Genomic DNA, 15,274 nt, shown 5'->3' on the forward strand with positions numbered 1-15,274 from the left:
CCATATCTAGGTGACTAAATGCATCAAGATGCTGCCATGACATTGGGTGATTACGTAAGGAATTGGAGACTTGTATGTACTGTAAAAAAAGTTTGCTTTCTTCTTCTCCTGTTTGGCTTTTCCCTTTTAACTCTATCCTCTTCTTTTACTCCAATTACCTTCATATCATCCCTTACAATATCCATAAATCTCCTCTTTGGTCTTCCTCTAGCCCTCCTGTTTGGCAGTTCCAACCTCAGCATCTTTCTACCGATATATTCACTATACCTCATCAGTATATGTCTAAACCATCTCAGTGGTGTCTCTATGGCTTTGTCTCCAGGACATCTAACATGGGCAGTCCTTCTGATGCGATTCCTGGTCTGATCCATTCCCATCACACCTAAAGAGAACCTCAACATTTTAGGGTGCATTCACATCAGGATAGTCTGCTAGACTCAGTCCGATTGGGGACTCTGTTAAGTTGTAGGGGGGTGTATCTATGCAGGCCGAGATTGCGTTCAGCTGCACTTTGGTCAAACACACCAACCTTTACCATAAAATATCCCCAAAGGTGGCACTGCACTAGTATTTAGCAAAAGAGAGGACAAGACCGCGTGAAGAAGATAACTCTGGTCCCTCCTCTTGCAAGCTAAGCGTAGAGACAACATCGCTGTTTTGAGGTTTTTATTTTGTCTTATGCAAGTAAACTGCAGAAATGGACTGCAGTGGGAACGAGAGAAAAGGCAGAGGACTCTTCATGCAATCATAAAGTAGTTACCCACAATGCAATGCTGTGTCAAATGCATTGGTCCTCTTGAAATGGGCCGAGACCTGCTTTTGTAGGTAGACCGGGTCCTATTCTTTGGTCCAAATAAGAATTCATTTGGTGCATTCACAGCTCCCAAATGAAGCAGACTTTCCATTTAAATGGACTAGGACTTGAATCAAAGAGGCAAATGTAAATGTGCCCTTAGCCTCTATAGACTCCAGCTCTGCCTCCTGTCTTTACTTTAGTGTTCCAGTAGCACTAAGATGTTTTCTATGACAGAACAATACAGATGACTAAACATTTAAGCTTCAGTGTAATGTTTCATAAAGCTTTGTATCATTTATATCATCCATCTGGGAGAGGATTGTCACCTAGGTGTTCACAGACAAATCATGGATTCAGACTTTTAAGATGATCCAGGATATGTTTAATGTAACAAGATAATTAAATTCACTTGTTACGTTACTCATTACGTCACATCCAGTGACATATCTGAAAAACCTTTTTTGCGATATTTTAGTGGTTTTTCTACGTGTAACCGTTTCAGCACAGCTAATAATATTGAGTCGATTTTCTCTCCCTACAGGATATTGGCAAGTCCATTGGAGAAGCATCTGCAATAATCCATTTATGGTCAAATGAAAGCTGATCCATAAGGTGGGTCTGTCTAATTATCTGTCTTTCAAATTTCTACCTTCAGATTTGGTCAGAAGTTCTAAAATAATAATTAAAAAAAGATCTGACTGACTTCACCATGGGAAGTGCTAGAGACCCTCCTCCTCCCCATTAAAAGGAACTAGTTGAGAACTAGTTGTGTGGACATCTGGTTTAGGTGAGTTCCAGATATCTCACCAGCTGGTAAGACAGCAGATGGATGGGTGGATGGATGGATTGTTCCTCCATGTAATCGTCTACTTCTCTTCGAGTTCACTTTCTGAATCTTTATGATGGCTTTTCATCCCTGCTGTATGGCTCTTTTTTTTTTTTTGGCTTTCTCAAGTTTGTTATGGACATACTGGTCATTTTATGTCCCTGCTATAATTTTATGTGACATCTTCTCCAATCCATTCTTCTCTGAAACATTTGATCCCACTGACCCAAGAACCAAGCTTTCTTCTCCTCTCAGCCCCCATCTCTTTTTCACCTCATCCAATCACCTCTCTCGGAGCTTTCTTTTATATCTTATCTCTCCTCCATGTCCTCGTCATCTATTCCATATTATTTTCGAACACAATCAAAGCAGCCCCTCTGCACCCTTCTACTGCCCTGAAACAGCGACAAGCCCAGGGAGAGGGTCCCATAATGCACCTCTCAACGACAGTCATTAGCTAACCCTCAACCCCCGCCTCATGCCTCCATTTACACATGCTGTACCCTTCTCTTGCACCCCCCGACCCACATCTCCTTTGTGCTGTGATATGAATGCACTTTGATGCCTAATAAGTGGCTATGTCCTTTTTGACATGAGCAGCCTGTGCCTGCCCTGTTCAGCCAGTAATTAGCCTGCTCTCCTTACTTAGCAGCCATGTACAAATTAGACTGCTCCGCCTCTCTCTGCCCCTCTCTTCTTCCCTGACTTTCATCCATTTACAAGCTTTGTGTGTACAGCTGACTGTATTTCTCTCACCCATTTGTGTTAATTTTTTTAAAGGTTCATCTTTGTTGTCTTTTCTAATCATGTCATTAAATTCAGAGGAAGCAATAAAAAAATTATTTAATTCAATGTCTGAATAAAAACAAGAAGTTTCTAACAATTAAATCAAGTTGTAGTGCTTTGCCTCACACAATTTAAGAAAAATAGAATATCCAGCTATTGCATCAATAAAGCAATAATGTACCTTTAAAGTCTGAATAAAGCAAATTCACAGATTTCTAACTGAAACAGGTTATAAGTGTTAGTGGCTCAAAACATATTTATAAAGATTAAACTATAAGAACATCCATATATAACTCTTTCAAATCTATTCATTTGAGTTCAGTGCCTTTACCTGTAACTGAAGCTGACTGGCTAGTATTGTAGACATCACATGTATACTATGCATACACACATCAGATCCAATAAGCATTGACTACTCAACATTTTTCTCAGGAAATGTATTTGTGATGGAGCTGCTGACATGACATGTTCACAGGATTTTGATAACAATGAAAATAATCATTAAATACAGCCCAATCCTCTTCCAAATGAAAGGTTCACACATTAAATCCGGTCTAAAGATGTGAAGCAAGAAATGACACTTACCTGAAATTCATTTCATCCTTTGAACAAAGGCTTGTGTTAGAAATGACACATTCAAGATGCCTTCTGTCTTTAAATTTATTAGATATGCTTGTACTGAGATCCCTCAAAGCATATGATCAGAAACCATCCCACGCCTTCATGTTCCAGCCTCCAAACTTCTCTGTTGGTGTTTTTTGGTTCCTTCGCAGTTCCGTTGTCCACCAAACACAGTATGCAACATGTCATCCAAAAAGGTCCATTCTGGTCTGCTCAGACCAGTTTATTCTCCTGGTAGTTCACAGCCTTGAACAAATGCGCAGAAAACTTTAAACAAAAGTCAACATGCCACTGCGTTCGAGAAAATGTAAGCAGTATTTGATTTCATCATAGACATGTTGCTTTCTGTGAATTGAGTTGTCACTGGACCGCAGCATAACCTCACAGTTCCAACCTCAGTGTGTATGTCGTGTATGGAGGCATTGGTGCCTGTCACAACAGAAAACTGAAGGCCAACTGGTCACTTTGTTTTATCCATTTGTTATCAGCAGAGTGTATCCCCTGTTTCTTTGAAAAGTGCACTATTGGTGCCAAAATGCAGCAAGGTGCTAGAAACATTCCTCAGAGATTTTGCTCCATATTGTCAGGAAGCATCACAGTTGTTGCACATCCATGATGCGAATCTCCCGTTCCACCACGTCCCAAAGCTGCTCTGCTGGACTGAGATCTGGTGACTGTGGAGGCCGTTGGATTACAGTGAACTCATCATCATGATGAAGAAAGCAGCTGGACATGATTTGAGTGTTGTGACATGGTGCATCATCTTGCTGGAAGTTTCCATCAGAAGATTCTACACTGTGCTCATAAAGGGATGGACATGGTCAGTAGGAAAACTCTCATAACCTGGTTAAACCACGACACCAAAAGCCGGAAACATTAATAGCATGTTTTCATGTTGTTTCCACCTACTTCTGATCCTACCATCTGAATGTTGCAGGTGAAATGGAAACTAATCAGACCAGCAACATTTTTCCTTCTTTTTGTCCAGTTCTGGTGAGTCTGCGTGAATTGTAGCCTCCGTTTCCTGTTCTTATTTGACAGGAGTGGCCCCTGGTGTGGTCTTCTGCTGCAATACCCTATCTGCTTTCAGGTTTGATGTGTTGTGTGTTCAGAGATGCTACTCTGCACACCTTGGTTAAAACTAGTGCTTATTTAATTTTGAAGTTATTGTTACCTTTACATCATCTCCAACCAGTCTACTTCTGCTCCTCTGACATCAAGAGGGCATTTTGTTCCAGACAAATGCTGCTCCCTGGATTTTTATCTCTCTTGCAGACCTTCTCTCTAAACCCTAGAGATGGCTGTGTGTGAAAATCCTAGCAGATCAGCAGTTTCTGAAATACTCAAACCAACAACCATGCTACGTTCAAAGTTGCATAAATCCCCTTTTTGATGTTCATTCTGATGCTCAGTGTGAACTTTACCAAGTTATCTTTACAGTGTCTAAATGACCAAATGTATTAAGCTGCTGTTGTGTGATTGGCACATTACATATTTGTGTCAACAAGTGGACCCAATAACGGGGGCAGGTGAGTGCATAAATGTCACATACAAAATTAGTTGTGTCACTTTTATCTGTTAAAAAGTGCAACACTTTCACAATGTCATGGTCATGTAGTGGCCAGACACTAAAGACCAAATGATTATTTTGACCCAAGTAAGAAAACTTCTGCTTGACTTTAACTTGTATCTTCTCTTTCTTCCACTTTGTTTTATCTTCATTGTAAATTTCACTGTCCCCTGCTGCACCCATGAGCTGTTTACCCTTGCGCAGGCGCCGATTGCACATCCTTGGTGACAGTTGGAAGACGTCTTTGTGGTGTGTTTATATGCTGTTTTGTTTATTCAGATGCTGGCAACAAGGAGCGGCCCAGCAGGGGGCCTTTCATCGGTTCTGGTACTTCATGCCGGTTTGGTGTATAACAGACTTAAGGCAGAGGAAGTGATGAATAGGTCCACATACAAAGACGTACGATCCCAGAAGGTCAGATGCAGCAGATCTTTGAGTGTTGAGTGCATCTTCAGCTGCCCTGACGACCAACCTTTTAATGCACATCAACAGCAGGACGGCCCTCATTCCGGTAGGAGGCCTGTCTGCCCTCACACCCACTCCCAGCCTCATTATGTCCACAAAAAATCAATAGAAATGTAAATAAGTTCATGCATTTAGGGATCTTTGTTTGGAGCGCTCATGCTGAAGAGTCCTGACAAGTACTGGCCCCATTGTTTCCCTTTTCTCACCTCCCCGCTTCCTGTCTTTCTATGTGCACGCAGAGCCGGTTCAGATGCGCAGGCGTGTCTGCTTATGAAAGGGAGCTTGTGTTTTCCCATATGGAGATTAAATGCTGTTTGTGCATGTGCACGGGCGTGTTTGTGTGTACTCCAGCTCCCATGAGTCCTGATGATAATGACAAAAACAAATACAAAACAGTAATGGCTCAGAGTGCTGTGGTGGTGGCCGTTTAGCCTCGCAAACACGTGTCACCAGTCACAGATAAACACAAAACAGACAAACTCAGAATTTGGATTTTATCCTCACTTAGCTAACTTATGAAAATAATTTCTCCTCGGTTTTAATAAGCCTTTCTTTTTATCACAATATGGCTGCTTACAAACTGACATGTAGTACAAATCTCTAATGAGACAGGTGACCAGTCATAGATCACTAATTGAATAGGTTGAATCACTAAACATCAGGGATCTGAATTTTAATTCAGAGCAATTTGGCCTACTATAATGGAAAGTGCAAAATAAATGGATAAATAAAAAAAGTAGCATGAAGGGATTTCATAACTAAAAGCATGAGGCAATCAGATGAAATCTCAGTAGTTAGGAGTTTGGCAGGCGTATCGCGTCTAAAGCTTTTTGCTGTAATAGCTCAAGCTATTATGAGCATTAGCCCAGTTCCATCACAGATTCAGTACTTTGTATTGAGATGGGTCAGAAATCCAAACATACACTGACACACACACACACATACACATACACGTACACAAATGCATCTCCAGTGTCTGGTCCGGCTGGTGCTGCAGTGATGCTGGGAGTGTTTGTAGGTTGACTATTGAGGAAAGGCAAGAGGGCAAAAGGGACGTGCTGGCATAATACATTTACTAATAACTGTTTATTATTGTTGGTTCCCCAGGGGAAGCACTTTATGGAAATGACTGGATATGAAGGGCAGAGGTGCGAGAAGGCTACTGGGAAAATTAGCTTTTTAGATTCCCCCACAATGTCCTACCAGCGTCATACCTTGTCAGCCAGCTGCATGTCACCCTGAAAGCTGGGATCATATGCCTTTGTTTGTTTGTGCTCAATGCAGGTGTACCAAATAAAGGTGGATTATTAAACAAAAAAAACTGAACTTATATTGAGGTATATCTGCTTAAAAATGATTCTGTTGGACATTTTTCATACTGAACTAAGTGCACACGTCTCTAGTTCACACTTTAGAAGACAGTGTGCTCTGGACAAAACACTAATTAACACAGATATGCAACGCTCATCTCCACTGTCTCATACTTTGGCAAGGTGTGATCTTGCACTTATTTGCATACATTAATTAAATGCATTTCTTACAAACAACTTCACTGCATTAATGAATTTACCATTATAAAGCAACACAACACATCTTAGTAGTCAGAGTACCTACACTGACTAAGGCTGCATATTTTAACACCATCATGACCCAGCAGGCATTCTCACAATATAAAATTCAGCGCCATTACTTATGCAAATAGAGACAGTAAATCTCATATAAAATAACTGCTTATTTAGTTTGAGATGCCTCTGTCCTCTGCTGAATGCCTAACTCTGAGCTGTTGCATGGGATTAAAGGTTGATCAATATGGTGTGATTAAAACTCAAACTCACATTTATGTGGTCTTTGCTGTACTTACAACGAAGGGATGAAGCCGAATAGCACGGCTCCATTTATTTAACAACTAATTTGGCAACCAAACGTGGTGTATCTACGCACATTTGGCAAAATACGATGACACGATGGTTAGAATTGTACTCGACAGGTAGGTTTCTGGTTGTTGCACTGATTTAGAAAATGCGTGTGGCTTTCTGAGTGGAGTTTTCATAATTTTGTCCTTGTGTGGATTTCCTCTGAGCTCCTCTTACAGTCCAATTGAAAGCTTTCCTGCTTAATTTATGATTTTATGTTGGCTGTGTTAGCCTTTCACCCTGGATGTTTTTTGGTTTTTTTTGTCTCCAGGTTTGCCCCAGTATTGTACAGGGTACTCAGTCTGACTGGTCATGGGGGATTCAGAACAAGGTTGCACCTGGTTTGTTTTGGCTCCATACGCAATTTGCTCAGGCGAACCAAACTGCCTGGAGAACGTCTTGCAGTTACAACAGCATTTATTGGGGGCGATATTCCCCCAAAAATCTGCTGACCAGGAAGAAAATAAAGCAGGAAAAAGAGGAAAAACCAGTTTATCCATTTTACCAGGATCAAAATGGTTTTCCAGTGATGCAATGTTGAGTCTATGCAGTCTTGGAGTTTCATTTTTGACTGAGTTTAAAATTGATGTGGTTTTTATAAGAATCTGTCCAGAATGAGCAACAGGAGAGCTATGGAGTATGTTGTGTTATTACACGTTCTGTGCCGTTTCCTATCTTTGCTCCACTAAATGGTTTGTTTGCACCAGCTTCGATGCACCCTCTGTTTTGTCTGAATGGTGACGTCATAAGCTATTCAGAGTGTACAACTTCTGCAGTGACAGCTGGGACACACTCCAGAATCTGAAGAGCTCCCTCCCAGTCAATGTTTTAATTCCTATAAATCTATGAGGGATTGCCAGAGGAAAGCCCCGTTCTCTACATCGCATGGCACAGCGTCAATTTTTTAAAGTTACATCTTCACAAACCACAAAAGTTCTCAAACACTGTCCATTGTGCAGGTATGACTAAACTGGAAACGTTTATTCATAATACACTGCACCATGTGTGATAACATCCAAACCCCGCAAATCAGTTTGTCCCAGCCACAAAGCACGGAGGTGGAGGGGTGATAGTTTGGACTTGTTTTGCAGCCACAGGACCTACACACCTTTCAGTCAAGGTGTTTTCATGGACGTTTCTCTGTACTAAAATATTCCAGAGTCAAAAGTGAGGCAATTACACATCTAAAGGTTGATCTAAATTGGTCATACAACACGGAGAAGTTAATCTGCAACGTAATGGCTGAAAAAGAAAATAATCAGTGACCTAATCAAAGATCAAACCTCAGCCTAATTGAAATGTTGTGGCGGGAACCTTAATAGAGCTGCACATAAAGAAATTCCTGCAGAGTAAAGAAGAGTGGGCCAAAATTCCTGCACAATTATATGGGACACAGATGAAATCATGCAGAAAAGGATTCCTTCAAGTTGCTGCTGCTAAAGGTGCTTCTTTCATCTGTCCATGTTTAAGAAAGTGTTTTAAGTGTTTAAGAAACGCCAGCAACTTAACGTGCCTTCTGTGTGTGTGTGTGTGTGTGTGTGTGTGTGTGAGTGTGCTTTGTAATGACACGGCTTGGTGAGTCTGTTGATCTCACAGCAAAGTGCAGGCAGAACTAACTTCTCTCCTTCTAGAGGATGCAGGAGTCCAAACCCTGCTGGTTTTGGCTGTAAAATGTGTTTTGTCTGGTGTGTTTGCATTTGGCTCTTCTGCTGGTGCTGTTATGTGGTCAGGAGGCCACACCATGAAGAATGAGCCAGCTATGATCCAATCTGGACCTAGCTGAACCGCAGCACGAAGAAGAAGCAGACACATGGTTAAATGGGTTACATCTCTGCATCTGTCTACGTATGACACAGAGACAGATGGATACAGATGTGGGTAAATACCAGTATGGTTTTTCAAACTGAACACTCTTTCATAAACTGGGATTTATACAGAATGCCCCATCATCACTGGTAAAGGCTTGGACCTTCTCTCTAAGGGTGCATTCACATCAAGACAGTCCGCTAGACTCGGTCCAACTGGGAACTCAGCTCAGTTGTAGGGGGGTGTATCCATGCAGACCAAGCTCACATTTACGCTGCACTTTGGTCAAATGCGCCAAACTTTTATATATATAATATATCCCCATTCCCACCAAAGGTGGCGCTGCACTGGTATCTAGCAAAAAAAGTGGACAAGACTCCTGTTTTTGGTCTGCTTGAAACGGGCTGAGACCAACGTTTGTTGGCGGACCGGGTCCGCCTCTTTCATCCGAATCAGAATTTGTTTGGCGCATTCACAGCATTCCGAGCAAACGGACTAGGATTCAAATCAAAAAGGCTGATGTGCTGTGCCCTAACATTAAACAACTTTGATTGCATATAAAAGAACAGGTATGTGTGTTATGCAGAACACCTTTTTCTAACAACCCGGAAAATGGCCAAAAGACACGCTTATGAAGCACAGTTTAAACTGAAGGCCATCAACTACGCCAAGCAACATGGAAATCGAGCAGCCGAGAGAGAATTTAAGATTAATGAATCAATGGTTCGCAAGTGGAGGAAGATGGAAAATGAGCTCCGACAGGTAAAGAAGACGCAGCTGAGTTTTCCGTGGACATAAGGCAAGGTGGCCCGAGTTGGAGGAAAGACGCTTGGGCTAACGTGTCTGCTGGCACTGTTGTCCGCGCTTTCGCAAAAGCCGGCATCATTTCAGAGGAGCCGCACGGCACGGAAAGTGACTCCGACAGTGAAGAAAGTGAAGCTCGCATGTTTGCTGGAGATTTAGCGCAGCTGTTCAATTCAGAAACAGAGGATGAGGACTTTGATGGGTTTGACTGATGACGATTACTGGTAAAAAATGTGAGTACCAAACTCAGTTTTAGTCCCGGTCTATTTTTAAATACGCACACTTGTGTGCTTATTTTATCCATGTGTTTTACCATGCCTGTACCTATTGATGATTGATTGATGATTAAAAAATGTTAGTACTTTGTAATCAATACTTAAATAAAGCACAACAAAACTCAGTTTTGCTCCCGCTCTATTTTTACAAAGGCATACTTGTATGCTTGTGTGCATTGAGAATGTTAAAGGGGGAAGTGTGGGCGTGGATTGTACCGGTATATAAAACCCACGCCCTATGGTCAGGTGCGCTTTATGTATGTGTTAAATACAGAAATAGCGCACATAACTGAGACTGCGCCTTTTAGTACGGTGCGCCTTATGGTCGTGAAAATATGGTAGTTCTAAAGAGAAAGCTTTTTTTTTTTTTTTTACAATAGTATTTTTTTTCAGAAACCTACATTCTACGTCTTCATGTGTTCCTAAGTGGTCATGAGTGTTCACTTGATCAAAACAGGGGAAAGAGCAAATGGTGACAAGTCCCAATCAGCTGACTGGTGAAGTATTTCTGAACAGTTTCAACCAAGCAATCACTGCTTCAAGGCTTAATGCTGACCAGAGCACTGGTTCATAGAGATAACTGGTTTTTAGTTTTGATTTGACTCTTTTATGCCACGTACCAGTTTAAATAACATCAACAAAATTCCCAGTATGACGCAGTGAGAAACCATTTGAGGGTGGAGCCTTTGAACTGGTACACCACTAAACATGCAACAGATCTGCAGGCTTACTGGAGATGCTAAGTGGTCATATTTGAAAAAAACAAAAAAAAACAAACTCAAAATCAGAGGCCATCTCTGTTGTCTGAACATAAATGGGTTGTGAACAGGCAAATGTGGAACAAACAACTAGTTACTGGGAATGATGTCAAGCTAATGTTGTGGTCAGTGGTGAGAACATGAGCAATTTTCTACACCAAGTTAGCCTCAGTTGAACTGTTTAGTACTAAAAATGTCTAAAACGGAGGCCAGCACCCTCCACAACCACACGTAAAACATAAGGAGACAATGGAAGCTTGATTCAGACATCACTTGTAGACACATTCACTAAAGGTACTCACAACGACAAGAAAAGTAAGCAGTGGATCAAGATAATCAATACCATCACAATTCATACAGCCAAAAATGGTTCTGTTAAGTATTGTGATGAAAGAAGGAATCCTTATCCTTATCCTCATTAATTCTCCCAACCGCTTAGTCTGATTAAGGGTCGGTGGGTCGGGAAGCTGGAGCCTATCCCAGCAGTCTTTGGGGAAAAGGCAGGGTACATCCTGGACAGGTCACCAGTCCATTGCAGGAAAGAAGGAATCGGGGCAGAGATTATGGCTCAGTACATGTCAAGACATTTTCTGTTGCTTTATTTATAATGTATGATTCTTATTAAAATGAATTAGTATATTCTTTGCCAATCTATTTCAGCAATTTTTTCAATCAGCGGAAAATCCCTTCTACACTCAGACATTACTGAATCAGAAAATAAACCATCAAATATGTATCACTGGGAAAATACTGGGCTATTTCACTCTGGTTATTTACTGTCCAGCACGACCGACTTCTGCTAAAATTTAGGTGTTCTTTCTGACTCAAGTCCTCCATCCATAGGACTCCATCCTGTGAAATGACAGTTAGGAGTTAAAAGTTCTGCCCGTGGATAAGATTAGTATTAATGAACATGCTTAGGTCTACATATAAAACACATGGCTAGACAATTACAAAAGTCATGTTCCTGTCAGCTCTGGACTCTACAGACCCATCAGAATTTTATGGTTGTAAATGATTGTTTGCAAATAATTTAAAATTTTCTATTTGACATTCTGTGAAAAAAAAATGTGCCTGAGAAATTCAAGTTTGTAAATATGTAGAAACTAATATGCAAGGGTGTTAAAACGATTTGTATCTGTAGAGAATGCTAAAAGTGCCCTTGCAAACATCTGTTCATGGATACTCAGTGAATAACAAGTGAATGCAAGACTCTAAAGTTGCAGATGCGGATGTGTGTCCCCGTCTTTACGCCTCTGTATGACTGCATGGTAACAAATCAAACTGTCCGATCAGAGAGCAGATGGCTTCCTGTCTTCCAGCACTGCTAAAACGGTCCAGCACATCCTAACCGCCTGGCTCCCTCAGGGGCCAACAGCCACCCACAAGCGGCACATGTTTTGGGAGGAACTGGAGAGAACCGTGATGAGCCTCCTCCTAATGCAGCAGCGGCAGCAGTGACCCTGAAATCCAAGCGGAGGCCAGCCAGAGGAGACAGTCTGCAGCACCTGAGCTGCAGTCAGCTGAGCTGAGCTCCGATTGAGTTGTTGTTGTTTTGTTGGTTTTCAACATTGTTTTATGAACATATTTTCAAGTTTCAGAGTTAAATCATTTTATAGCATTAACATTCAGATAGAATGGGATGAAATTCTCTGTGTAAAAAATCATTAGACCGGCATTTGGATGAAAATATGAAAAAAAAAATCATATTTGTTTGTGCATGTTGTGGCCTTAGCTGATAAAAACAAGGTTTTGTTTGTTGATTTTCTTATTGTCATTTTATCATTTCACGTTTTGCCTTGAAAGGAAAAGTGGGATTTTTATCTTTTATAAGAGGCCTGTGGGTTTTATGTTTTCTGCGTTTCCTAAAGTATCATAAATTATTTTCCACCCGAGTCGCAGACATAATGACAATGTCAAAACCTTTCAAATCTCCACCCCTTTAAAACCCTGCTGGACAGTTGGAGGTCGTCTGCTCTCTGATTGGACAGTTTAATTCAGGACTATTCAATCTGATAAAAGAGTAAACACAGACACAAAAATCTTTTTCTGTAAAGTAAAACCTTCAAGGCAGTTTCTAAATTTAAAAAAGTGCTTCAGTTTATCTTTAGAAAATACAGATCCCAACTGCAATGAAGTTGGGGATTTTTGTGAAATGTAAATAAATAGAGAATACATCTTTTTGCAAATAATTGATCCTAGATTAAATTAAATACAGTACAAAGACAAGATATTTATTGATTAAACTGGTAAAATATATTAATTTATAAGTTTCACTATGATGCCTGCAACACATTCTATAAAAGCTAGTAAAGATGTGTGTTTTGCACTGCATTACATAAACTTTCCTTTTAATACTTGATTAGCTTTCAAGAACTGAGGACGCTGATTGTTGAAGCTTTGTAAGTGGAGTTCTTCCCCATTCTTGCTTAATGTACAACTTCTGTTGCAAAACAGTTTGGGTGTCCAACATTATATTTGGCACATTTTCAATGATAGACAGGTCTGGACTGCAGGCAGGCCTGTCTTGCACCTGAAGTCTTTTACTACAAAGTCAGCCTGTTGTAACATGTACAGAAGGTGGCTTGGCATTGTCTTGCTGAAATAAGGAGTAACAATACTGAAAAACGTGTCGCGTTGATGCAGGATATTGCTTCAAAACCTGTATGAACCTTTCAGCTATAATGGTGACACAGATGTGAAGGCTACCCATACCGTGGGCACGAACACACCCCCATACCATCACACATGCTGGCTTTTGAACTTTGCACTGATAACTAATAATAATAAATAATAAATCCAGAGAGTTCTTTTTGGCCAGGATTTCCAAAAATAATCTAAAATCTGGACTCATCAGACCACAAGACACTTTTCCGTCTGAGACAGACTTTGATAAAACTCTGCTGGTAACGAGCTGTACATTACACAGTTTTAATGCAGAGCGCACAGTGTAGTACATCACAACACTATTATTAAAACAGTGTAATGCTCGGATCTGAGATGTTTCATCCACTTTTACCATGGTCCCTCACAGTAAACATTTTATAACAAATCTTTTTTTCTTTTGTATATATATATATATATATATATATATATATATATATATATATATATAAAATTTATATATATAAAGACACACAACAGAACAGAATATGTTTGTTCTTTGGTTGTGTTTTTTTAGGTTTTTCTTTTTCCCTCTCTCTTTATCTTTTTCACTTTTCCTATGAGGTGTTTTCTCTTCTTTCTCTTTCTTTCTTCTGTCCGCTCCGATCCGGTCCGGTCCAGCAGTACAAACTTTGCAATGCAAACAATCACACAAAATAAATATAGAAATAAAATAAAAATTCAGAAAGTCAAGGGGATCATTATATCTATGCAGCTTCCCTTGGCAAGCTAAATTTTCTCAGCAGAATACGGCATCCAGACGATCATTCTGCTTGCCTAAATGCTGGACAAGACAAAAGAAAAAAAAAAATTTCACTGACCATGGTGTAATAATTTTGAAATAATCCATTCTTAAAAATTTGAAGTAATTATTTTTGTAGCTACTTGAATAGATACATTATTTCCTTTCTACCATAACCCAACAAATACTTGCGTGTCACATATTAATGCATGCTTCACTTGTCTTATTGGCTATTTTTATTAAGAAAAAAGGTTGATGATCCAGCGGTGGGACAATGGACGAAAACAAAGAGTTTAATTCCAGGCAGAAGCATGAAGACATATCTCGACATGAGAGAGAAATGGAAAGCCAACCAGGCACGCAGACAGCCGGCCTGAACTGTAATTAATGAACAAGTTTCTCATGATTAACTTTTATTAAGCGATACTCCTGAGTCTCCTAGCCAGCAGGTAATAGGAGAGTCCTGGAGAGCGGGAGAGAGAGATGGAGCAAGGGAAGGACGAAGGAGGGAGACACTCGACCCCATTATTTCTCTGCAGCCGCTCGTAAAAACAGCATCCCGTAAACTCATAAAATCCTTTCCCACTGTAACTGGGCCCTTAAGCTGTGGCCTGCAGAATTAGAAGGGCACACATCACGTCCCAAAGGAAGCCTAGCCCACTATACAATTAATCCATCTGTATTTTGAAAGGGTGTTTCTTGGATTTTTTTCCTTCTCATGAATAAAGTATGAGCTAATCCTTTACCTAAACACCACTATTGTGTATATAACCTAAAGCCAATCATAGAGTCATGTCAAACACAACAACAGTTGTATGTCAGTTTTATGACTCACATGACAATACACTGGAAGATTCACAAGACAAAGCTAAACTAGACATTTTCCGACTAACTCAGTCTTACATCATGCATTTTTCACAAATGTTTTAAGTTTCAGGCCAAAAGTAGTTTGTATGTATGTGCACTGTCTGTGTGGCGCATGGCTGTAAGGTCATGTGTGTTCTTCTACTTTTGCATTATTACAACTTTTAATATTTTTTACACTTTTATGTGTTTATATTTTTAGATGTTTATATTTATTACCTCTGTACTTTATAACTTTATACTGTTTATATTTTTTTTTACAATAGTCTTTTGTAAAACCAGCACCTTGGGACGGTCTGCCCATTTCAGTTTTCGTTGTGGTCGTGCAATGACAGTAAAGACATTGAATTGAATTTTTAATGAAAATTAATTGAGCTGGATTGA

This window comes from Telmatherina bonti (genome assembly GCF_933228915.1).
Source record: "Telmatherina bonti genome assembly, chromosome: 11".
NCBI classification, from domain to species: Eukaryota; Metazoa; Chordata; class Actinopteri; order Atheriniformes; family Telmatherinidae; genus Telmatherina; species Telmatherina bonti.